The following is a 26,777-nucleotide window of genomic DNA, read 5'->3' as shown; positions in this document are numbered from 1 at the left end:
ATGGCCACTTTGGAAGGAGGATTTTATGGCATTATACCCCACTGCAGCCCCTCCCCAAATCCTGCCCTCCTCAGGTTCTGCCTCCAAAATATCCAGGTATTTCCCTACCCAAAGCTGGCAAACCTAGAGGAGACCCATTTATGCGGCCTTGAGCTCTTTGGAGGAAGGGTGGGATAAAGATCTGGAGACACAGATAAAATGCAATGCAGGACTATGCAGTGCAGTATTCTGTCCTGCTATTCTTCTGATAATCAATTCACAAGCACTGTTGATGTATCGATTCTTCCCATTTCATACAAATGCATGCAAGGTGATGAGAGCACTCTCTGAAATTGTTTATCAAAACACACATCTCCGCCTCACCTACCTTTCAGGGGTGATGTTCTGAGGATAAAAAGGAGGAAGGGAGAAAATGTTGTAAGCCTTAGGTTTCCCTTGGGGTGGTACAAATGCCTAAATAAATAAAGAAATACCTCCATGTCCTAAGACGAAAATAGAGAATATGAGGGAAACGAAGCAGAATGCAACCATCGGGAAGTGCTGGAAATCAGTGACGAGGCACACATGTCACCTATAGGTTCAAACCCTGCCTCCTTCAGTTAGTGCTGCCAACCTCCAAGTACTAGCTGGAGATCTCCTGCTATTACAACTGATCTCCAGCCGATAGAGATCAATTCAGCTGGGGAAAATGGCCGCTTTGGCAATTGGACTCTATGACATTGAAGTTCCTCCCCAAACCCCACCCTCCTCAGGCTCTGCCCAAAAACCTCCTGCCAGTGGTGAAGAGGGAGCTGGCAACCCTACCTTCAGTTGAAGATTAAAGCAGGTGTTTATGAAGGGCTTTTTCTGCTAGAGCTAGATTTGAGTCCAGTAGCACCTTTGAGAACAACAAGATTTCCTGGGTATAAGAAGAGTTGGTTTTTATACCCTGATTTTCTCCTGTAAGGTCTCAAACTGGCTTACAATCACCTTCCTCTCCTCACAACAGACACCTTATGAGGTAGGTGGGGCTGAGAGAGTTCGGAGACAACTGTGACTGCCCCAAGGTCACCCAGCAGGCTTCATGAGGAAGATCGGGAAATCAAACCTAGTTCTTCAGATTAGAGTCCACTGCGCTCAACCACTACACCACGCTGGCTGTCTTTTGGGATTCAAACCTTTTGAGAGTCAAAGATTTTGAGAGTCAAAGCTCCAGAAAATCTTGTTGTTCTCTAAGGTGCTACTGGACTCGAATCTAGCTCTTGTATTGCAGACCAACATGGCTACCCTCTGAAAAGACATTGACCATTTATGCAGGGTCAATGTTGAAGCTCGCTTAACGCTCTGTTTTTAAAGGCGACCTTTAAAATGACTATTCTGGTCCCGATGCAAAAGGAGAAATTCCATACCCCCCATACCTGCTCCTAGTTTGCATAGCCATTAGCAATTGCCAGTTGCATAGCTAACGCGCCGCTGTGATTCTGCATGTTTCCTTGAGGGGATTCTTCGTGGCGGCAGTGGAGCAAACACAAAAGGCCCTGTTAAAGGGGCTCTTAAGTAATGTGAAGCAGGTATGTGCCGGCTTTGCAGTCACTTCCTGAACAACGGTTCACCGTGAAAAACTCAAAAATAAATAAATATGCGGGGCAATTCAGCCTGGAACACGCTGCTAATTACCAAGCATAAATGGCCCTTGTCTGCTAGAGACCCTGAAGAGCCACCATCAATTAGAGAAGGCAATACAGAGCTGGACGGAAGTCTGCCTATCTCAGTATAAGGCAGATTCCAGTGTTCAATTTGCAGTCCCCTGGGTTGCTGCTGCTCGGGCATTCATTACTCCTGACCATGTAAGGAAAGGAAAAGATGGGTACATAAAAGCCAATTATTGTCTCAAAGTGCTACAAATTGAACTGTTAAGCTGATCTGTGGCAGTTATGAATTTGAACTTCTGAGGTTCATTTCAGGTTATTCCCCCTCTTATTCACTGTGTTTGCTGAAAATTGGATTGGCACCAAATGGCAAAAAACCACCCAAGACTTCTTTTCCCTAATATAAACCATGCTTGTACAAAATAACTTTGAAACATACAGGAGACACACGTACATACATTTTTGTTTTCATTCAGTATGCAGAGCATGAATACTCTGCTCAGCACTGTGTTTAACATGAATGAATCTATCAAGTTTACATTCCGCTGTTTCTCTGTACATATTGTGTATATGTAAATGTCCACAGTGTAGATTTTTGAATATGCATTTGGGGCTAAATCCTGTTGAACTGAAATGAAACAGGTTTGTAGAAGGAATTTTTGCTGCATCTCCCTTTCCATGGTGTCTCTCATCCACTGAAAAGCAGCTCTGGAAGGTCAGGGGACCCTTGGAAATAATGCAAGAGATGGTATTGGAGACGTCTGCCAGTTCCCCGTTCTAGTTTCTGCCCTCTCCCCAATCTATCTCACATTGGTTCTTGTAGGTTATCCGGGCTGTGTAACCGTGGTCTTGGAATTTTCTTTCCTGACGTTTCGCCAGCAACTGTGGCAGGCATCTTCAGAGTAGTAACACTGAAGGACAGTGTCTCTCAGTGTCAAGGGTGTAGGAAGAGTAATATATAGTCAGAAAGGGGTTGGGTTTGAGCTGAGTATTGTCCTGCAAAAGTATTGTCCTGTAAGTATCAAGATAATGTGCTAATGAGGGTATGGTATGTTAATATGGAACCATTGTATCCTGAAGTGATCTGTTAATGTGTGTAATCCAAAACTAATCTGTATGGCTATTGTTGAATGTTGTCTTTGTCTGGAGGTTTTTCAGGGCAGGAAGCCAAGCCTTATTCATTCTTAAACTCTCCTCTTTTCTGTTAAAGTTGTGCTGATGTTTATGAATTTCAATGGCTTCTCTGTGCAATCTGACAAAATAGTTGGTAGAATTGTCCAGTCTTTCAGTGTCTTGGAATAAGACCCTGTGTCCTGTTTGTGTCAGTCCATGTTCAGCCACTGCTGATTTCTCAGGTTGGCCAAGTCTGCAGTATCTTTCATGTTCTTTTATCCTTGTTTGTATGCTGTGTTTTGTGGTCCCGATGTAAACTTCTCCACAGCTGCAAGGTATACGATATACTCCTGCAGAGGTGAGGGGGTCTCTTTTGTCTTTTGCTGATCGTAGCATTTGTTGTATTTTCTTGGTGGGTTTAAACACTGTTTGTAGGTTAACTCCAACCACCACCCCCGACAGAAAAGAGGAATAATCAAAACATTAATGGACCGTGCAAGACGGATCTGTGAACCACAGTTTCTCAAGGAAGAACTAACCATCTAAATCACGCACTGCTAGCAAACGGCTACTCCAAGAATGAAATCAGAAGGGCCATTGAACCAAACAAAAATCAGAAAACTCAAGAAAAACAGTCTCCCATAGGAAAGGTTTTCTTGCCATTTATTAAAGGAGTCACTGATAGGATGGAGAAACTTTTGAAAAAACATAACCTACAAACAAGGATAAAAGAACATGAAAGATACTGCAGACTTGGCCAACCTGAGAAATCAGCAGTGGCTGAACATGGACTGACACAAACAGGACACAGGGTCTTATTCCAAGACACTGAAAGACTGGACAATTCTACCAACTATTTTGTCAGATTGCACAGAGAAGCCATTGAAATTCATAAACATCAGCACAACTTTAACAGAAAAGAGGAGAGTTTAAGAATGAATAAGGCTTGGCTTCCTGCCCTGAAAAACCTCCAGACAAAGACAACATTCAACAATAGCCATACAGATTAGTTTTGGATTACACACATTAACAGATCACTTCAGGATACAATGGTTCCATATTAACATACCATACCCTCATTAGCACATTATCTTGATACTTACAGGACAATACTTTTGCAGGACAATACTCAGCTCAAACCCAACCCCTTTCTGACTATATATTACTCTTCCTACACCCTTGACACTGAGAGACACTGTCCTTCAGTGTTACTACTCTGAAGATGCCTGCCACAGTTGCTGGCGAAACGTCAGGAAAGAAAATTCCAAGACCACGGTTACACAGCCCGGATAACCTACAAGAACCAATGAACTCTGACCGTGAAAGCCTTCGACAATACTATCTCACATTGTTTCCAGTTTCTCCAGATCCACAGGAGCAGCTTTTTAGAGGGTTATGGTGGGAAGGGGGAGGCAAACAAAATCCCTTCCATGAAACATACCTCTCCTGGTATGTTCCCCAGAGAAATCTATGTTCAAGCAATAACAACTTACTGGTGGTCCCCGGCCCAAAGAGTATTTGGCTGGCCTCAACCAGGGCCTTCTCTGCCTGGCTCCTGCATGGTTAGGGTTGCCAACCTCCAGGTAGAAATAAATAAATAAATAAATACAATTGCTTTGTTTACAGCTTGTACTGGGTGTGTAAACTGCAACAACAAGTTACAAATAGTGCTGTAAAATAGTACAAACAAGCAAGTACATACATCCATGGTACAGTTGTATTTTGTGTATATGATGTGCAAGTCCTTTGACTATTGAACATTGGTTGTGAATATATATTTCGTATTTTGAAATTGGAGCTTGTGCTGTTCTTCTTGTTTGTACTGGGTGTGTAGCTGTATTTCCATCACACACTTATTATATTATATTTTACTGTATTAATGGCTAAAGGGCTGCCAGCTCCAGATTGGGAAATACCTGGAGATTTTGGGGGGTGGAACCTGAGGAGGGAGAGGTTGGGGAGGGGAAGGACTTCAACTGGGTATAATGCCGTAGAGTCCACCTTCCAAATTGGCCATTTTCTCCATGTAAAATGATCTCTTAGCCTGGAGATCAGTTATAACAGCAGGAGATTTCCAGCCACTGCCTGGAGGCTGGAAACACTAAATGGCTAGTTTGCATCATCAAAGCTTTACATTACGTTTTGAGTGTGGCAGCCTGCTGGCCACCATTCAAGCATTTTGGGGAAACTCTGCCATGGTACCGAACTTGTCCATGGGTTCCAGTGGCTTTGTTTAGCTTAGCTTTCTCTTCAAAATGTGCCAAGAGCTGCAAAGACTCAATTCTTTCTCTGAATGAGCAGCTCTGGCAACTAAAGGCTTGGTTGATGCTGCTCAGCAAACAAGGGAGTCCCCTCCCCAACCCATAGGGCTGCCAGGTCCCTCTTCGCCACCATCAGGAGGTTTTGGGGGTGGATCCAAAGTGGCAATTTCCTCTATCGGGGGCGGGTTTTGGGGAGGGGAGGGAACTTCAGTGCCATAGAGTCCAATTGCCAAAGCGGCCATTTTCTCCAGGTGAACTGATCTGGCTCCCAATGAAGTGAGCCTTATGAAGTCGCTTGTGAGATCACTACCTCAGTATGGTCTGAACTGACAGCAGGGTCTGAAACAGAGAGGGGTCTTTTCTAGCCCTGCTACCTGAGATCCTTTAACAACAGATACCGGGGTTTGAATCTGGAACTTTCCACTGGCAAAGCTAATGCTTTGCAACTGAACCAGGGCCCTTCTCCAAAGAAAGCAAAACTCGGTGTGAGGGGGTCAGGCATCCATTTCTCCCCATACAGAGTTATTGATGGCTTAGCTTGATCCAGTGCTCAGAACCAGCTCTTGGGGCCAGTGCTTAGTGCCGCAATATCAGGAGTAATAATAAAGATGAGATGGCGTGTGGGCACGTGCAGAGTAGCGCAAAACACAATTGTGAAAGATCACTGAAAACAGCCGAGATGTCAGATTTAGAGACCTGGGTGGGACTTCAAAACTGGATTTCAGATTTGGAGGAAATGAAAAGAGCGTTAGGCTGATTGGGCAATCTCCTGCTTGTTGTATTCTGTTCAGTATCAGATGATGAAATACCCTCAGCTGTCCCCAGTCAAACACTGCCAGTCCCTTCCTGATAATTATTTAGAGTGGTGTCATTTGAATTGTTGATCTCAAGTATCGGCATAGCACGGGTCGGCCATGAGGGCCACCGTGGGGCCACTGGAAACCCATTCAGGGAGAGCCTCCATCCATCTAGCTCAATATCTGGCAACTGCCCCAGGGGCAAAAGCATTCTCTTCCGACAACAGGTGGTCTCTTTTACAGCCTGCCGCCCATGCCTGGAACCGGCCTGGACTTGTTTAGCTGCAACTTGGGCGCCATCCAGGACACTGAAACCGCCGAGTCCAAGTGGATATTTTTGCTCTCTCGGCCCTTGCCAGCTGCTTCTCCTGTGGCCAGGATGCTGGCAAAGGTTAGACAATTCTCAGCCTGTGTTGTGTTCCCATTTTCCAGAGGAAATCTGAGCTGGGCAGGTCGGAGCCTGCCAATAAAAAGCAATAATTGCCAGCCGGGGCCTATATTTAGACACGTAACAGGTGGCGAGCCCAGGAACAATGCTGAAGCTGTTTGGGGAGGCAGAAACCGACCCCCTGAGGGAGATCAGAGGCCGCCATGCCTCTCCCATCCAGTGATTACAGAAAAACAGACGGAGCCAGAAGGAGCCCCTTTGCCTTATATTGGGGGGTGGCGGCGTTACCTGCCTGATAGATTAGGCAGCTGCCCTAGGCAAGCCAGCTGAGATGCTGGGGGAGAGCTCTCATTTGGACCAATTTCCAATTTATATATTTGGGGTTTTTTGGGGCCCCTCCCTGTAGATTAAACATATTTAAAATATTTATACACATACCGTTCTCCTAAACCCCAAGGGGTGTATCAATATAAGAACCCATTTAAAACAAACACTAAAACAACAGATACAGAATACATTAAAATCATATTAAAAACCAGTCTAGAAACATCCAGTGCCCCACTAGGAGGGTCGTGCCCCTTTGCCTAGGCTCAGGCTGCCCGCAAAACTCTCTGGAATAACTCCGCCTTGCATCCTTGCTGGAAAACCTAAAGGGTGGAAGCTCCCTGACCTCTTCCAGGAGGCTCACAGGTTTGGGTGCGGCCACTGAAAAAGCCCAATCCTGGGCTGTTGTAAAACATGACTAAGACAAAGGGGGCAGTTGGATACAGACCTTGCTGAAGTACACGCTTGCTAATGTTTTGTTGCCCGAGAAAAGTTGTCAGGATCAGATAGTAGTAGAAAAGAGCAAGAGTCCAGTGGCACCTTAAAGACTAATAGGGTTGCCAACCTCCAGGTGTTGCTCGAAGGCTCATAAATCAACAGTCCATAATAGGAAATTAGACACGTTGAGTCTTTTATTACTAGGCAATTCCAGCATTACTTCACGCTGTTGCCTGAACACAATTAAACACAATAACAAAATTCCCTAACTACCTAAGACAACCTAACAATACAAAACATACAAGGGAAAATAATTGCAATTCAGCAACAACGCGAGAAGGTCCAAGTCATAGACAAGCAATCGCATTTGCACTCATTCTTGACCATGCAGTAAATGTGAAATTGACATGCATTAGGAGCCAATAAACTTTGAATGAGCTGACGAAGCGTAGCGAAACGTGCTACAGCTGGCTACACGTTCTCCTCTTTGAGTAGTATTGTTTTGCCTTGGGGCTGACCCCTGGACCTTTCTGCACCCTAGGAGGAATTGGACCCTCGGGCACCATTAGGAACCTTCGTGGTCTAGAATGGGTGCAAACGTGGTTGCTTGTCTATGACTTGGACCTTCTCGCGTCATTGCTGAATTGCAGTTCTTTTCCCTTGTATGTTTTGTGTTGTTAGGTTGTCTTAGGTAGTTAGGGAATTTTGTTATTGTGTTTAAGTGTGTTCAGGCAACAGCATGAAGTAATGCTGGAATTGCCTAGTAATAAAAGACTCAACGTGTCTAATTTCCTATTATGGACTGTTGATTTATGAGCCTTCGGGCTGTCTCTTCTATAAATTATTCTTAATACTGGCACAGGTTAAATTTTTAAGATTGCTTAACCTCCAGGTGGTGGCTGGAGATCTCCCGCTATTACAACTGGTCTCCAGGGGATAGAAATGAGTTCCCCTGGAGAAAATGGCTGCTTTGGCAATTGGACTCTATGGCACTGAAGTCCCTCCCCTCTTCAAACTTTGACCTCCTCAGGCTCCACCCCCAAAATCTCCAGGTATTTCCCAACCCGAAGCTGGCAGCCCTAAAGACGAACAAAATTTCTTGCAGGGTATGAGCTTTCGTGAGTCACAGCTCACTTCTTCCAAAATTTTGTTACTCTTTAAGGTGCTCTTCCTCTCCTGCTGCTACAGACTAACACGGCTCCCCATCAGGATCAGATAGGGCTTTTAAAGTTAACATCTAACCCCTCTCGAGTGCTTGAGCATCATTCTACCTGAAGTGCTCTGATACCACAGGGGAAGCCACATGCATGAAGGCTGAGATGCTGCAAGGGACATAATGGGGCCCATGAGGAAAAAGACCGTGACATGAGAGGCAGCGTGGTGTAGTGGTCAGAGTGCTGGACTAGCATCTTGGAGATCCAGGCTCAAATCCTCTGCCATGGAAGCTAGCCTTAGGCTAGGCACTCTTTCTCAGCCTTGCCTACCTCGCAGGATTGTAATGAGGATAACATGGGAAAGGGGAGACAAATATTACCAGCTGTTTTTTGTTGTGGAGTTGGGGTGTAAATAAAGTAAATAATAAGGACAGCAGAAGATAGGGGGCAGATAAAAGACAGTTTGGTTGGTGGCTGGGAAGGACAGAAGGAACCAGGGAATGGTGAGGAAAAAGGGGTTGCCAGGATGAGGGAAAGTGGAAATAGTGGAGGGGGGGGATACAGAGGAAGTGAAGTACACCCAGCAAGTCTTTGTGGGTTCCCCACTGTACAACTGGGCCCAGAATGGCAGCCAGGGCCACATAACTGGACCATAGTTTTCCAGGGTAAAGGCTGCCAGGTGGAGGGAAGGAGGGAAAGTTGATGATAGGGGGCAGATAAAGGTAGATTGGCTGGTGGGAGGAAAGAAGGATGCATGGAAAGAGGAGAGGCTATAGGGGCTTTCAGGGAAGGGAAAGAGGAAATAGTGGGGAGTGATAAATGTCCTTTACTTGGTAAAGGACAGAGGATGTTTTGACACACATTTGTCATTTTATGAGGATATCACACTTTCATCTCTTAAAACCACCTGCAAGTGTGTAGAACAGGCATTAATCTTTAAACAATCTCACATTTGATGCCACCCTTCTTGAAAGGAGACCAGGATAACACACATGGTTCCCCCCTCCTCCATTTGCCTACACAACAACCTTAAGAAGTAGGCTAGGCTGAGAAACAATGGCAGGCCTGAAGTCCCTCGTTGAGCTTCATAGGTGAGTGGATATTTGAATTGTCAAATCTGGAGATCTAACCACTACACCACATTGGCTTTCAACTTTCTGCCATCAATGAAGCTATGATAGATTTCTGGTTAGATGTGTAACTGGAGAGATAGTACACAATATTTTTGATGGGGAATCCACTGCCGATTACCACCCTCTGAAATAATTCCTGGTTGTTTCCCCCCAGTTCCTCAGTAGACTCCTGGGTGAAGAAGTGGAACCCTGATACAAAGGAGGACAGCAGCACTCCAATAGCTAGCAGGGTGTAGTGGTTAAGAGCGGTGGTTTGGAGCAGCGGACTCTAATCTGGAGAACCAGGTTTGATTCCCCACTCCTCCTCATGAAGCCTGCTGGGTGGCCTTGGGCTAGTCACACCTCTCTCAGAGCTCTCTCAGCCTCATCTACCTCGCAGGGTGTCTGTTGTGGGGAGGGGAAGAGAAGGTGATTGTAAGCCGGTTTCATCTCGAACATGTTTGACGGTCAAGCCGACAGTATTCAATTGTGACAAACATATGTGAGCCAATTGCTGGGTCTGTTTCTCTGGGCACTGAACAACTTGAATGCCCACCAAGCTGGTGTATATCAAGTTGCCTGCAACTGGTGCACAGGACATTTTTGCAGTGTGACGCAGACAAGGAGGCAACACAAGGCATGATTCACAACAAAGGTTTTTTATTCTTCTGACCTTCTCACAGCTCCTGCTCTACATTTTCTGTCTTTTTCATCCCTTCCAGCTCTCTTTCCTCTTTCAGTACAGAGGATTCTAATTTGCCCAGCAACAGACTCCCTAATGGGATAAACTTCTAAATACCAACAATGCAATAAACGGCAGCTATTAAAACACATCAGACATGAGCTGAACCGACCGGGGGGAGGGAACTGGCAACCCTTGTGTCCTCTGTGCTTCCCCACCAAACACACCCTCAAAATATTAGAGGTATTCATATTAAGTACATAGCTATAACCTTTTTTTAGCTACCAGAGTACCTCTGTGCCAATGGAGTTGTCTCTCCCTGCCATGGTTGAACCTTAGCTTGAGTGTCTCTTTCAGTCCTCCCTCTCTGTCTCCCTGGTCTCTCCTCATTACAAGTCATAGCAGCTTAGTGAGATGCCGAGGTGTCCAGAGGAGGGACAGGTTGCCACTGAGAAAGGAGTACCCAGTTTGCTCTTTTCCTGGGTGATTGTCATGGTGGTGCTGGTGGTACTCTCTGTGGCCAGTTTGCTTTCCTCCCTGCAGCCACCCAGGTGTTGAGATGACTGTGCAGAGATGGTGGAGAAAGGGTAGAAGATTATTGGAGAGGATGGGCCTTTTACTTCCAGCGTGATGTAGTGGTTAAGAGAGTGGTTTGGAGCGGTGGACTCTGATCTGGAGAACCTGTTTGATTCCCCACTCCTCCAACATAAGCGGCAGAGGCTAATCTGGTGACCTGGGTTGGTTTCCTCACTCCTACACATGAAGCCAGCTGGGTGACCTTGGGCTAGTCACACTCTCTCAGCCCCACCTACCCCACAGGGTGTCTGTTGTGGGGAGGGGAAGGGAAGGTGATTGTAAGGCGGTTTGATTCTTTCTTAAGTGGTAGAGAAAGTTGGCATATAAAAACCAACTCTTCTTCTTCTTACATTCCTGGAATGAGGACTGCAACTCAGGGATGCTTACCACTTGTGTGTGTAAAGTGCTGTCAAGTCACAGCTGACTAATGGCGGCCCCTTATGGGGTTTTCCAAGGCAAGAGACTAACAGAGGTGGTTTGCCATTGCCTTCCTCTGCGTAGCAACCCTGGCATTCCTTGGTGGTCTCCCATCCCAATACTAACCAGGGCTGACCCTGCTTAGCTTCTGAGATCTGATGAGATCAGGCTAACCGGGGCCATCCAGTTCAGGGCTGCTTACATTTATCTGTCTTCTAATCCTTGAGGTGGTGGCTTTTTCAAGATGAGAATCACCTGCCAGCCACAAGACCTATATGGCAATGATGTTGGTCGCTTTCCTAGAACATGGAGCAGGTGCCACATTGGGTGATAGTGCTCAGAAGAGCCACAAGTGGCACATCAGAGAGCCACATATGGTTCCTGAGCCACCGAGTGGAGGAGTGAAGGAGGATCTGGTGGTAGAGCAGGGGCTCCTTAGAAGATTAATTAATACGGAACGGAAGGGAGTTAATGAACTTAGGACTTCTTTAAAAGAATGCTAGCCCAGTGCTGAGCCAAAGAACATTGGAGGAAACTCCGAGAACTTTGACCCCAGTGGATCTTTAGACAGGTGACATGGACAGTTTTGCCCAAGTTCAAGCTTGGCAACAGACAGTAAACCCATCGCAAAATATGCCTTGACTCAACACACGGAAGTGGACTGGGCGGCAGCTGCCAAGGCAGCTGGTCGCCCTTCCTCTTGGAAAGTGGGAGGACTCTGTTTGGCAAACAACAAAAGGGGCGTTAGACAAAATAGGGCTTCATTCAGTGATGGAGATGAACTTGTATGACAGATGGCCTCTATAGATAAGGCACAATGTTCATTGATGTCAGTGCCTCTCTCTGGGTCTTCAAAACGCTCCTTTCCCACAAAGTGACTGGTGGAAGAAGAAGAGTTGGTTTTTATATGCAATCCCTCATCTGCTGTTGATACTCAGCTCTAAATGGTGCAGGAGGCAAGTGCATACAGCTGTATGGAGCTCCCCTCCCTTGGCCTCTGTGCCCCCTCTGAGCCAGCATGGTGTAGTGGTTAAGAGCGGTGGTTTGGAGCGATGGAGTCTGATCTGGAGAACCGGGTTTGATTCCCCACTCCTCCACATGAGCAGCGGAGGCTAATCTGGTGAACTGGATTTTGTTTCCCCCCTCCTACACACGAAGCCAGCTGGGTGACCTTGGGCAAGTTACAGCTCTGTTAGAGCTCTCTCAGCCCCACCTACCTCACAAGGTGTCTGTTGTGGGGAGGGGAGGGAAAGGTGATTGTAAGCTGGTTTGAGTCTCCCTTAAGTGGTAGAGAAAGTTGGCATATAAAAACTTCGTTTTCCTCCTCTGCTTACCTGTGTTGAATTATAGGTAGGAACGGTGGGTCCTGTGTACTCTATCTAGTTCTCCTTCCTTCAGGGAATTCAGGGCAGCGTATATCATTCTCCCTTTCCTTGTACTTTCCTAAGAATAACCCTGCAAGGCTAAGAGAGCACGACTAGCCCAAAATCACCCATTGAGCTTCACAGCAAAGCAGGGACTTGAACCCAAGCATGCCCAGTCTGACCTTTTAACCCTTGCACCGCAACCCCTCTTCACGTTGCCTGGAAACTGAGCTTGTTGGTTTTGAAGAGAGCTACCAATTCATGCGCCGGCAATGTGCAAACAACTTTTATGCGCATCATGGAGTTGTGTTGTCCCTGTCCCTTCCTTAGGCCTTGCTCCCCCCAGCCAACAGCAGTGAGCTGCAATGTGATCAATGACTCCTGAGCATTTAAGCAAACAGGCACCAGATGTTGGTTTAATCAAATCTCCATTTTGTTGCTTTTAACTATGTTACAAATTAAGGTCTGGATTCTGGGGACAGCTGCAGAAGGCAACAACAGATGCCCTGTGCTCTGAGCGCACACCTTGCATACGACTTTGTGGCTAGCAGAGGTCTCTTGGCCTTTCAACAGCACAATCTGGTGAGAAAGTTCTCCAGCCTCCTGGAAAGAAAAAAAGGAGCTACAGAGGAGAACTTCCTGGCAGACGGCGTCCTAAAATCAAAGGGAGCTTCTTGCAGCATTGTTTTGATTGCTTCATTGCAGTGAGACAAACCAAGAAGACATGAGACCCTTAGGTACTGATGAGGTGTCTTAGGTCGTTTATGCATGGGTACTTTCACTCATGTTCGCCCCCAGTCTGTCTTGGTTGTTCCTTGGAGTTATGCATGAGTTTTCCGTCCATTAGAGATGACCTCGCTGCCAGCCCTCACAAATCCAGGAACTTCCTGTTCCTCTGTTAACACGATTCTTCAATCTCCCCTGAGCTCAGCCCGGGTGAAAACCCCATGCATAAGGCAAAGCGCAGGACGCACAAGCTTGGTTTCTCTCACAGAAAGCACACAGCCAATTACAAAGCAGTGTGTAAAGAGGTGGAGATTCAAATGCTTCCTGCTTCCTCAGAGCTCTTTCTGAGCAGAAGAAAGGCTTTTTAAAACTGAGGCTTGGATTTCTCCCCCCAACCTTTCAGATTGCTCCATTTTTTGTTTTGTTCTTAAAATGTTTTTTTATGTGGCAATTGGGTTTGGGGGAGGGTTCTCTCACAGTAAGCACTACAAAGTAAGCCAATTACAAAGCAGCATTTAAAGGGGCGGGGACTTGATTTGACCTTGGAGACTGCTGGTGCATAGATTCCCAACAGGAAGGTGTGGGTCCAGCGAGCAACGAACCTCAGGTAAAACTCCCATGCGTAAATGACCTTAGTAGCATTGTAATAATGCCATACAGGTGAAGGGTTCTGGCCAAGGAGATGTTTTTGAAAAAAAATGTGAGAGGATGAAAATGAAGGCATGAAACAATTGGGTGACTTAAGACACTTGGTGCAAATTAGAGGCAAATTCCTCATCTTCCCTGGCTTCAGTGGGATGTGTGCTTCTCTCGATTTGCTAAAAAGGAGAGAAAAAGGTCAGACAGGTGACGGGGTGCAGAGGAAAACAGAGCTCTAGTGGGTCCAGTAGCAGGACCAATTTAAGGTTGACAACAATATATTTATTTATGTAGAAATTCGTACCCAGCTTTTCTCCCTAAAGGGGATTTTCCTCCCCATCTCCATTTTATCCTGACAACAACTCTGTGAGGTAGCTGAGTCTGAGAAAAAGTGACTGGCCCAAGGCCATCCAGTGAGTTCCCACAACAGAGTGGGGATTTGAACCTGGGCCTCCCTAGATCTTAGCCTAACCACTACACCGTTCTAGCTCTCAAACTTAAAGAAGGGTCAGCGTTCTTTGGGAACCTGACTCAAAAAATGTTTCTACCTGTTAGAGAATGCTGCTCTGAGTTCAGCTTGCTGGGAATGAGGGCGGGCTATAAATATAAGGAAATGAATAAATACATTTAGAGATGGGATAGAAATTCTCCAGTTTGGAAATTTGACTAAGAACATAAGAAAAGCCCTGCTGGATCAGACCAAGGCCCATCAAGTCCAGCCATCTGTTCACACAGTGGCCAACCGGGTGCTTCTAGGAAGTCCACAAGCAAAGCGACTGCAGCAGCAGCATCCTGTACCTAATATAATAGGCATGCTAATCTGATCCTGGAGAGAATAGGTATGCATCATGACCAATATCCATTTTAACTAGTAGCCATGGCTAGCCGTCTCCTCCATGAACATGTCCACTTCCCTTTTAGAGCCTTCCAAGGTGGCAACCATCACCGGGGCAGGGAGTTCCACAATTTAACTATGCGTTACAAAGTAGTTGTTTTTGAATAGAGTTTTTTCTGGGATTTGAGACAGACAGGCACTTTTCATAGAATTTACTCAAACTCTTGAACTCCAAGAAATAAATGAGATTGGCATGGAGCCTACTCCATCTCACTGCTCCTCTGAGCAAAATCTGAAGCCTCTCTGCAGTTTAAGGAGACTCCTTCCAACTTTAAGTGGCTCATTGGAGGAAAAGCCATTTAAGTTGGAGGAAGTTTCCTCAGGCTGGAGGAAGGCACATCAGAGGAGGGTTGGATCCACCCTGCTATTTATATGCCTTTATGATTTCATTGATGCAGGTGGATATTTAAAGACCTGCACTTTAGCTAAGGATTCTTGAGTGCCTACTGGTTCAACTCATATCCTGTCACAAGTAGGGGAATAATTGTTTAGAGGGCAGTTTGGGTTGCTTTTTGCTTATCAGCAGTTCAGCCCTGTTTGCCAGGTTAGTTTTTGTGTATATACAGTATACATTAACTCAACACTCATTGCTGCCACTTTGCCATGGATAACTGCCAATTGCATAAATGAACAAAAACAGTCAGTCGTATAGAAATAAACATAGTGCAAGTATTGTTTATTTTAAAAAAGTGTAATCATTTAGTGTTTGACTGTACTTGACTGACCAACGTTAATGGCTGCCGATCTGCAGCAGTTGGCGTATGTTCATTTTCACATGGTCTCATACACAGTCACACAGGAGTGCAATAGAAGAGAATCATAGAATCATAGCGTTGGAAGGGACCACCAGGGTCATCAAGTCCAACCCCCTGCACAATGCAGGAAATTCACAACTACCTCCCCCCTCCACACCCCTAGTGACCAGAAAATGGCCAAGATGCCCTCCCTCTCATCATCTGCCTAAGGTCACAGAATCAGCATTGCTGACAGATGGCCATCTAACCTCTTCTTAAAAACCTCCATGGACGGAGAGCTTACCACCTCCTGAGGAAGCCTGTTCCACTGAGGAACCACTCTAACTGTTAGAAAATTCTTCCTAATGTCTAGACGAAAACTCTTTTGATTTAATTTCAACCCGTTGGTTCTGGTCTGGCCTTCTTGGGCAACAGAAAACAACTCAGCACCATCCTCTACATGACAGCACCTCAAATACTTGCACATGATTATCATATCCCCTCTCAGTCCTCTCCTCTTCAGGCTAAACATACCCAGCTCTTTCAACCTTTCCTCATAGGACTTGGTCTCCAGTCCCCTCACCATCTTTGTTGCTTTTCTCTGGACACGTTCCAGCTTGTCTACATCTTTCTTAAATTGTGGTGCCCAGAACTGAACACAGTACTCTAGTTGAGGTCTAACCAGAGCAGTTTTCTATCTCATAGCATCATTCATTACGTTAGGTCCATTGTGTGTGTGTAAAGTGCCGGCAAGTCACAGCCGACGTATGGAAACCCCTTATTGGGTTTTCAAGACAAGAGACTAACAAGTGGTTTCCCATTGGGTGCCTCTGCATAGTGAGCCTGGTATTCCTTGGTGGTCTCCCATCCAAGTACTACTACTAACCAGGGCCAACCCTGCTTAGCTTCTGAGACTTGATGAGATCAGGCTAGCCTAGCCAGTACCCTGAGGGAAAACAAATTTCATCTATTGTGCAGCTGAAAAAGTGGTCACAATACATTGAAACTCTACCACAGCTACTACAAAACAGCTGCAAAGCTGTTTGACATAGTGGTGTAGTGGTTAAGAGTGGTGGTTTGGACCGGTGGACTCTAATCTGGAGAACCAGGTTTGATCCCCCACTCCTCCACACCAGCGGCGGACTCCGGTGAACCAGGTTGGTTTCCCCACTCCTACACATAAAGCCAGCTGGGTGACCTTGGGCTAGTCACACTCTCTCAGCCCCACCTACCTCCCAGGGTGTCTGTTGTGGGGAGGGGAAGGTGATTGTAAGGCGGTTTGATTCTTCCTTAAGTGGTAGAGAAACTCGGCATATAAAAACAACTCTTCTTAGAACATAAGAAAGGCCATGGTCCATCAAGTCCAGCAGTCTGTTCACACAGTGGCCAACCAGGTGCCTCTAGGAAGCCCACAAACAAGATGACTGCAGTAGCATTGTCCTGCCTGTGTTCCAAAGCACCTAACATAATAGGCATGCTTCTCTGATCCTGGACAGAATAGGTTTGCATCATGACTAGTATCCATTTTTACTAGTAGCCATGAATAACCCTCTCCTCCATGAACATGTCCACTCTCCTCTTCTTCTTTTTCTTCTACTCGAGTCAGATAGCTCTCAGATAAGGAGATCCAGAGTGTCAGAAGCCATATGCTTGCCTGCTGCACATGTTCGCCACCAAGTTATAAACATTTCTTCACTTTGGTCTTAATGTATTATGCTTTCAAGTATTTACATGTTTGAGATGATGATAATGGGGGTACAATGAGCAGACACTGGCTGCAATCCTAAGAACATTTCCCCCCCTGAAATAAGCCCTGCTGAATAGAATGGGATCTACTTCTGAGTAGACCTGCTTCAGATTGCTTCCATTGTCTGGTTTTTGTTTACCTCTCTTTAGGGGCTCAGACCCTTGTGGTCTGTAATAGTATGTTTAAACTAGACTATTCCATCCTGTACCATGAATCTTGGATTTTTTTCATAGTCTAAAACAACCATTTCGCAAAACAAAGCTTTTGTTTGTTATTATTAATGCAGCATCTCTTAGGATACTTTATCTGCAATGACCAATGACATCTATTTAAATACACACGTACTGTAAGAAATGTCTTTTGAAATGCAAAGTAATCTGCTGTTTGTGTAACTCTCATTCTACAATGCAAATTTCTTCATAAAAGAGCAAGTTTTCTAATCAGACCCAGCAAGCATCTGCAGAACAGAGCCTCCAGCAGCGGCTTTAAATAGTAGATCAATATACAACCTTTGGTGCCTCTGAGAAATAAAGTTCACCCAAGATGCTGCCAACAAGAAAACAGACAGTTCCAAAATTGATTGCTGCACTTTTAAGGATGATTTCCAAATAGAAACTGGTTCAATTTATTAAGCAAGAAAATGAACCAGAGAAGAAATGGCAGGAGGAGAAATTCCTCTGGATAAAAAGGCAAAATACTCTGTTTGCGTGACAACAACAACAACAACAAAAAGGCAGAAGCCAAGGCTTTCCACAGAAAAACTTAAGGACTTAGAATAAAGTAAATGAGGACTTCAAGGAGGTCAGAAGCAGGGAGAGAGAATCAGGAAATGTGAAACTGATGCCAAAGCTTTCTAGTTATAAAATTCAAACGGATCTTGCAAAAGGGAAAATTGTACTGACGTCTCCCCCCTCTCCCACAAAGTTTCCAGCAATCATTGGTGACTCAGTAGTTTCGGAAAGGACCCTCTCTGCCGCCTTCCATGGGATGCCAGATGCAAGTCACTCTCTGCTGTGTAACTCTGCCTGCCTTCCTGGGGCAGCCAAATGCCTCCTACTGCTCTGTAATGCTGCCTGCAGTCCGAGGGTGCTAAATCTCTGCCTCTTCCTGCACTTCCATGCAGCCATCCCTTTGGAGGTCTTCTCCATCCTTCATGGTAATTGGATTAGTAGTTTTCCCCCAGCTGTTACAGCATCCTTTTAAAAACATTTGCCAGCTTTTAATTGCTTTTAAAAGTGGGGTCCTTTCTCTCATCACTTTGAAATGGCATAGGGATGATCCCTCGGGTGAGAGGGTACCGTCTCCAAGAATTGCATGCAAATAGGATGGGGAAAAAGAAGTTACAGCAGGGAATTTGAATATAATAAATAAAACGGACTTGTTTAATAATGATCACAACAACTGTCAATGGAGGTTTAGAAACAAAAAAGAAATGATGAAATGAAACAAAAAAAATTGCACATTTGTATAGCAGGCTTGTCGGAAACCACACAAAGCAAACTGGACCAAAGTTTCAAGGTAAAAATGCCACAGTTTATCAACTGCAACACAGTGACATTTTGGATGAAAAGCAGATTGTTTATGTACTACAGAGGAGGTATTTAGGTAGGTAGTGAGATGGCTCGCACTCTGATCTTGGCTGACTTCCAGCAGAGAAAGGAATGTTTAAATCACTTCTTTCCAGCCAAGGATTGTGAAGAGAAATACAATTTTTTTGCAGCAAGTTTTTTTTTTTTTGGTAAGCATTGTTTGGACCAAATCCATTTATTAATGTGTTTGCAATAACAGTGATGTAATCATCCTATCCGCTAAAGAAATATGGAAATAAATTCATTTCTCCAAGATTTTTTCTAGATTGTCCTTGTGAAAACCCACTGGTGGATGGCTGAAAGGAGGGTGAAATGGATTCATTTGTAGGGTTAAATTGAAAGGAGTGGCAATTTTCATGCATCATCAGCACCAAAAGGTGCCCCCACTTCAGTAATTTTTCAGAGATGTATTTACCTGTTCAGGTAACCATGCCATCTGGTTCCTGACTGGCCAGGACAACCCATGTGACCAGTCCAAGAAGCATGGTCATTGCTATAAATGAGCTTTATTTGTACACTGTGACACTGGTATGTAGCCAGATCTCATTGGCTGTATAGCGCCATCATATCATCACAATCAGTGACTGGTCCCAGACTGTAATTGTCTGGAATCACTCTGTAAAGGGGAAGGAAGCCCTAACCAATGGGAAAAAACTCACTGAAACTAGCAAATTGGGAGAAATAATAGCTTGAAAAAAGTAATTTGTTCTCAGTGGTTTGGGTTTTTAGGCAAACGTTTGGTGCAGTCCTAATAATTTGTTGAAAGAATTGCCAACTTGTCATGGTCAGCGCAGTTGTTCAGTAGCAAATGTTGGAATTTATGAACAGATCTGGTCAATTACTGAAGCCGCTTGACTGGAGCAGAGATTTGCCAGTAAATATCAGAATTCACCAATGACTACAATCCTAAAGAAGAAAGATGGGAAAACATGAACATGAACATACACAGACATTTCTATCTATCTGTCTGTCCTGAATGCCAGCAGACCTGAGAGCCAGAGGTGGGTAGCATAGTTGAATAGCAGTCTGAGGGTCAATACCAGGCTGTTCCAGGTCTGGGTCCAAAGTCAGAATCAGATGCAAAGTCAGTATCAGATGCGAAGTAAAGTCTGTTCCAAAGTCAAGTCCATTCCAAAGTTAATGCCACAAGAGTATCCGGAGATATCAGAGCCCAAAGAGAACACAGGGTGGTAGTACCAAGTTGTTCCCACACTAGCCTGGATGCAAGTGCCTGCTTAAATAGGCCCAAGCTGAACCAGCTGTTGCTTGTTCCTCTGACATAGCACTGAACCTGGGACCTTCTGCCTGCCAAGCAGACGCTCTGCCACTGAGCCACAGCCCCTCCCCTGGGTCTAGCACTCCTTCTACACATGTATAGGAGTGCTCTGAACATTTGGCACCTCTGCCCCAGCAGCTTTGGGGGGCTCTCTAGTGACATTGCCTGTGGCTGGCCTTCTGACACAGGTGAGTCCCCTGCTCAGGGTGGTAGTAGGCATGGACTTTTGCCTGTGACTGCTCAGCCTGCTGCTGTTCCTCCCTTCCACTACCTGCTGCTTCAAGGTCCTCCTCATCTGAGTAAGCCTCAGCAGCCTGCCCCATGACACTATATGAGTCTATCTAATCTGTCTCTGTCCATCCATGGATGTAGGCAAAAAAGAGATTTGGTGGGTTACTACTGATATCTAATCAACTTAGGCCCTACATACCTCCAAGACCATCTCTGTCAAGGTATTACATCATTATAAGAATTATAAGACCATCTCTGTCAAGGTATTACATCATTATAAGAATTGTCAGTATATATTAGGTGACTGAATTTGGAGGTGTTAAAACAGAAGAAGATTGCATACTGTATAAGTGATGGAGGTGTATGAATATTTAAAATGTTGGAAACTGTAATTACTAAATCTAAAGGTAATCCCCTGTGCAAGCACCAGGTCCTTACTGACCATGGGGTGATGTCACATAATGACTTTTACTAGGCAGACTATGCTTACAGAGTGGTTTGCCATTGCCTTCTCCAGTCATCTACCCTTTACCCCCAGCAAGCTGGGTACTCATTTTACCAACCTCAGAAGGATGGAAGTGTGAGTCAACCTTGAGCCGGCTACCTGAAACCGACTTTTGTCAGGATTGAACTCAGGTTGGGAGCAGAGCTTTTTCTGCGGTACTGCAGCTTAGCACTCTGTGTCACAGGGCTCCTTACTAAATCTATACAAGAATGATTACACTATAGATTTACTGCATAAACAAATTATTGCTTGCAGTTTTATGTATTTTATTACATTTTATTATTATTTACATTGTAAGATGCCTTGAGTTCCTATAAGGTAGAAAGGCAGCTAATAAACATTGTAAAAAAACAAATAAATAAAAATTCTAAGCAGCGTTACACCCTTGCAAGCACATTGAAGTTAATGGGCATAGAATGGTATAACTCTGTTTAGGATTACGTTGTTACCTGATTTTACTGAAGTAGCTGAATCAAACATGGAAAGAACAGTGAGTTAATAGTGAATATGCTAACAACAAGAGCACTGGCCAAGAAGACGAAGAACGAAAACATCCCAGCTAGTGATGTGCATTCAGGTAAATTCGAGCCAAAAATATACCAGAAAAATACCATCTCAGTATTTTTTTGGGTATATTCATCTCAAATATATTCAGGAATGTTTTGGGATACAGAAAAAATTGTCCCCAAAATCACAGAAATATCTGGGACTAACTGGAAAAATTGGAAGCTAGAGTTTGAAGGCTCCAGTGACTGTTTTTTTCTCTCCTTCTCCATTTTTTTTTGTTTCTGTGTCCCCCAGGGTTTTTTTTATGGCTTGCCAAACTGCTAGTTGCTTTGCTTGGATTTGTTCTGCAGGGAGTCTCCAGTTTGACATTAGTCCTGTTGAACTTGCACTGCCACAGTGGCACTGTGGGCTTCTGTAGGGCTTCTGCATATTGCAATTGGTTCTGCTGGGCTTGCCTTGAGTTTCCACTGCAGAGATTCTCTGGTTTGACATTAAATGCCCCCCCCCCCCGTTTCTACTGTAGAGATTCTCTGGTTTGGCATTGGTCCTGTTGAGCTTGCACTGCCACATTGGTACTAGGTTCTGCTGGGCTTCTGCACATTGCAGTTGGTTCTGCTAAGTCTCCCCCCCCCTTGAATTTCCACTGCAGAGATTCTCTAGTTTGTTTTTGGTTTTGTTTGACTTGGCTCATTGGCTTATGGTTCTACAGGGATTACTGCATTCTGCAATGGTTCTGTTGGACTTGTTGTCAGTTCTTCCATGAGAGGCATTTGACCAGTGATTGCTGCTTGCAGGTATGGATTTTGCCCTGGAAGCAGCTTGGAGGGTGTTCTCCCCACATAGGAAATAATGGAGGATGGCTTGGGGCACCCTTTTCAGAGGCCAATAGAATTGGACCCTTTGGTCTAATCTTAAAATTTGGTGGTTATCTAAAGGATGGGTACAACAGCTCCACTACAATTTTGGTGACTGTATTTTTAAAAACAACCCCCCAGCCACCTGGAAAGTTTCCCCCATAGGGAATAATGTCCCTGAAAAACGTGGAAACCCGGAAAAAAAACCCTGAATCTGAATACCATACACTGCTGAAGCTGGAGGGTGAGAGATTCAAAACAGATAAAAGGAAGTATTTCTTCACACAACACATAATTAAATTGTGGAACTCCCTGCCCCAGGATGTGGTGATGGCTGCCAACTTGGAAGGCTTTAATAGGGGAGTGGACATGTTCATGGAAGATAGGGCTATCCATGGCTACTAGACAAAATGAATACTAGTCATGATGCATACTTATTCTCTCTAGTATCAGAGGAGTATTATGCTAGGTGCTGTGGAACACAGGCAGGATGCTGCTGCAGTCATCTTGTTTGTGGCCGCTGTGCAAGCAAACTGCTGGACTTGATGGACTTGTCTGATACAGCATGGTTTTCCTTATGTTCTTATTTCGAACCGAGAAAGGATGCTGCTGCAGCTGTCTTGTTTGTGGGCTTCCTAGAGGTACCTGGTTGGCCACTGTTTGAACAGACTGTGGACTTGATGGTCTGATACAGCATGGCTTTTCTTATGTTCTTATTTGGTATTTGGTGCTGACCTGGATGGCCCAGGCTAGTCCGATCTTGTCAGATCTCTGAAGCTAAGCAGGGTCAGCCCTGGTTAGTAATTGGATGGGAGACCACCAAGGAATATCAGGGTCACTATGCAGAGGAAGGCAATTGCACACCACCTCTGTTAGCCTCTTGCCTTGATAACCCTACTGAGGTGAAACAAGTTGGCTGCGACTTGACAGCACTTTACACACAGACATTTTGAATTTGGGAATACTGATATTTTTTGAGTCCAATATACACAAATCCAAAAAATACCATTTTTTTCTTTTTGCACACCCCTAATCCCAGCCTTGGCGATGCACCCTTTTACCTCCACTTAGGTCAATGGGCTTAAGGTGTCATTCTTGCTTGCCAAGTGTGTTAGGATTGCACTGTTGATTTGTAATGTTTGGTGGAAGATGTGTGAAAGCATTGCAATCTCATATGTGCCATTTGGGAGATGGAAGGTTGTGCACTTATTTTGTGGAAAGGTGGCAAGTCTTTCTCACTTATTATAAGCAGAGAAATGCTTTGGGCACAGTAATTTGGCAAGCTGTCTCCATATTATTTTTGATGAGTTCAAAGGGGAATATTTCAAGAAGTAAAGAAGAAAGAATGGAAGTGGAGGAATAAAAGCAAGCACTGTACCAAGGACAAGAGCTATTTTGTTGTGAGTTTATTAGTTTAATTTCTTGTGTTCTGTACATTTTTATGACTGGGTCCTTTTTATATTTTTCATAAATATATTATGAAAGTCAATATTTTCAAAGATAATATTTTCAAGATATCTAGAGTCTGGTAGTGGTGACCAGCTACAGTCACATGGTATAGACCTTCCTTTATAAAGTCCAAACAGATAGGCATTTAGAAGGGCATGTAGTGGTTGGTTAGTGTAGTGTAGTGGTTAAAGAGTGTTGGCCTTGGTTCATGGAGTCCTGGCCTTGAATTTCCATTCGTGCTATGAAGTATACTGGGTGATCTTGGGCCAGTCCTTTACTCTCAGCCTAATTTACCCCATAGAGTCACTGTAAAATGGAAAATTGGATAATCTTACCCATGTGTACCACCTAGAGCTCCTTGTATGAAAGGTGAGATATAAACACATGGAGTGAATGAATGAATAGCTTTGAAATTCACTTCCTTTATAGTACTGTCCTATTAAGAGTTACTGCAGTCTAAGACAACTGATGTCAATGAAGTAATTCTGAATAGGACTTGATTGCTAGAGGTTTAGAATTGATGGATTACCTTTCTGTCTTGGTGACCATTTTATGACTGATGAAGTAAAAGGTCTGTCTGTCTCTATCTACCTCTCAGAGATTTCCAAACTTTGTTTCTGTGCTTCTAAATGTTACCCACCTAAAGCTGAGCAAAAAAACCAAAACCAAAATAAAAACAAAAAACCCTTCATAAATATTCAGTCTCATAAATAAAATTGTTCATTGACTGCTTACATTGTTGGGGTTTCTTCCTCCTTGTTAAAATTGATTGCACCACACTGCTCTTCTTCGATCATGCTGGACACAGGTATTTCCGGCAGAAATTATCTGATGACTTTGATAAACAGGAGTCTTGTAGCACAGTAAAGCCTAACATTTCATTCTAGCTTAAGCTGAAATGGACCAGAGCCCACTTCTCATTCAGGGGTGGATTGGCTATTTATTTTACTGGGAAAAATCCCTTGAGCCCTGTTGACATCCATGGTGGTGCTGGCAAGGGGGACCATGATGGCATCTGGCTTTGCCTTACTGACCTGGGCATAGTGTAACCAGTGAAAATGGTAGCCCCCAGCTTCACCCCCTGAGGAGGAACACAAGCATAATGGCACCCTTGCCAAGTGAGGAGCATGGGCATGGAGGCTCCCGACTTGGCCTTGTGAAGAAGTGCATGGGCACAGCAGTGTGCTCCTTTGCCCTGCCAGGCTGAAGGTGGCACAGCAAGTGAGGAGGAACACAGCAGTGCCTCCTTTCTCTTCAGCTGGCTCTGCACCTCTCTATCGGATGAGGGGGTGCATGGCAGCAGGAGGGGGTGTGGCCCTTTCCCAGGGTCCTTTTGGCTTCCCAATCTGTCCCTCTTGTCATCACACATCCCACACAAGCTGGTGCTGGAATAACATTTTGTTAGTCTTTAAGGTGCTTCAGGACTCCTGCTTAATTTGCTGCAACAGGCTGACACAGCTGTGTGTAGGGGTAAAGTACCCGTAAGTCACAGCTGACTCATGGTGACCCTGTAGGGTTATCAAGGCAAGAGACATACAGAGGTGGTTTGCCGTTGTCTGCCTCCACATCACAACCCTGGAATTCCTTTGTGGTCTCCCACTGAAATACTTACCAGGGCCAACCTTGCTGATGAGATCAGGCTAGCCTGGGCCTCTCTGGGATTATTCTTATGGCTTTGGACTGGATTGGCCTTGGTGTGTTGGAGGCTACTTCTCTCTAACACACGTATGCACAGACAGTCAGACATCTGCAAACCACTGGGGCATGTATTAAAGATCATTGTGGCAGAACCCTGGTGCCTGATCCTGGATCAAAATGAACCATGGGCAGTGCTCCTTCGTGTTCTGATTGGCCTTTGTTGTGAACTGGTGGAATCCTTACTGTGGCCTTATGGGCTAAGCAGCTACAATCTCCCTTTAGGATGGTTACTCAAGACATAGTTACCTTTTACAGTCACCAGCTTTTGATATTGTGATCCTACAGGTTTTCCTAAGGACCAAGATGTCAGAATGCAGGAGAACACAGGGTCCTTGATCTTCTAAATGGGAGGGAGGAAGTCCAAGATGCCTGATTCCAATCAAACCCAATCAGGGTGAACTCCTTGGACATGGATACCTTGATGGTGGCCCTTGAAGAGGAACACCCACACACTCACTTGATTGTGGCTTGGACTGAGGAGGCAGGTGTGGCTCAGGCTTCCCATCTGGACACCCATTCCCTTGATTTTCTGAATTAAAAACTGTTGGGAAAATATCTAGTAGACATTTCTACAGATGGAGGCAGAAGAATACCTCCATTAAGGGTCTGCACTTTCTTCACCACTTATTATTATTATTATTCATCATTCTTATATACTGCTCTCCCTGGCAGAACCCTTCAAAGTGTCTCCCTATTGACTCATTTGAATACTGATTACTCTTCCCTGAAAGTCTTTCAGCTCTTGGCATTTTGCCTTCATCACCACCACCCCAGTACAGGCAGGAGAAAAGCTAGAAGACTTATCACTACACCTAAATGCTGGAGCTCTACCATTTTACCAGGAAACTGATTTTCTTTGGCAAGGGAAGGACAACCTGACACATCTCCCCAAGACCGTGTTTCGCTGGCATGTAAATTTTCTAAATGAAATAAAATACTGGAGCAACAACACTGAAGGGGACCTTGTTCCGGAGCAAATTTCCTCATGACCTGTCCTTGGTCCTGAGATTCCACTCCTTCTGCTTTGGCCTCTGGAATGCGCTTTTGCATTCCTCAGGTTGACAGTATGCTTCATCAGCCTGGCCCTCTGCTGGATGGTGGCTCTCCACCTTGAACAAAAGGGACAGATTTGTGCCCCTGCCTTGGGCAGAATTCAAGGATATATTGTTGCTTCACAATAATGTACATCTCATATTATATTAGAGAAGAAGGCCACACGAGTATACAGTATTTCTCAGCAGGCACCTGTGATAGAATTATGGTCTCTCTGTCCATGGAAACATCCTACAGGAACCAAGTGCAGTGGATTAATAATGACTACATCACACGCACATTCCAAATTGCTTCTGTTCCTGGTGGGGGTGGAGCCATCCAGGAGAAGATTAAGAGATTTCCTCTTTCACTGTGAGTGGGACAGGAGGCCTACAGGTGACTCTAGTCCTAAAACACTGGGGAGAAGAAACTTGCAGGAATATTTAGATTGGTAAAAGCGAGTTATCTTAGCTTGAATTTGCATGCACTGATCTTTGTTTTAAAAATGTCCCTAATTTTAATTTTAATTGAATAAACAAAAGCAAAGCTAGTTCACTTTCTCCAGGCCATGGATTTTTTGCATGTTGCAATTCTGTGAATGATTTTAATTCCCTTTTGTTTTCTAGATTGTTTTCTTTGCC

Source organism: Euleptes europaea, chromosome 7 (genome assembly GCF_029931775.1).
Source record: "Euleptes europaea isolate rEulEur1 chromosome 7, rEulEur1.hap1, whole genome shotgun sequence".
Taxonomy (NCBI): domain Eukaryota; kingdom Metazoa; phylum Chordata; class Lepidosauria; order Squamata; family Sphaerodactylidae; genus Euleptes; species Euleptes europaea.
Note: the sequence above shows the minus strand (reverse complement) of the source record.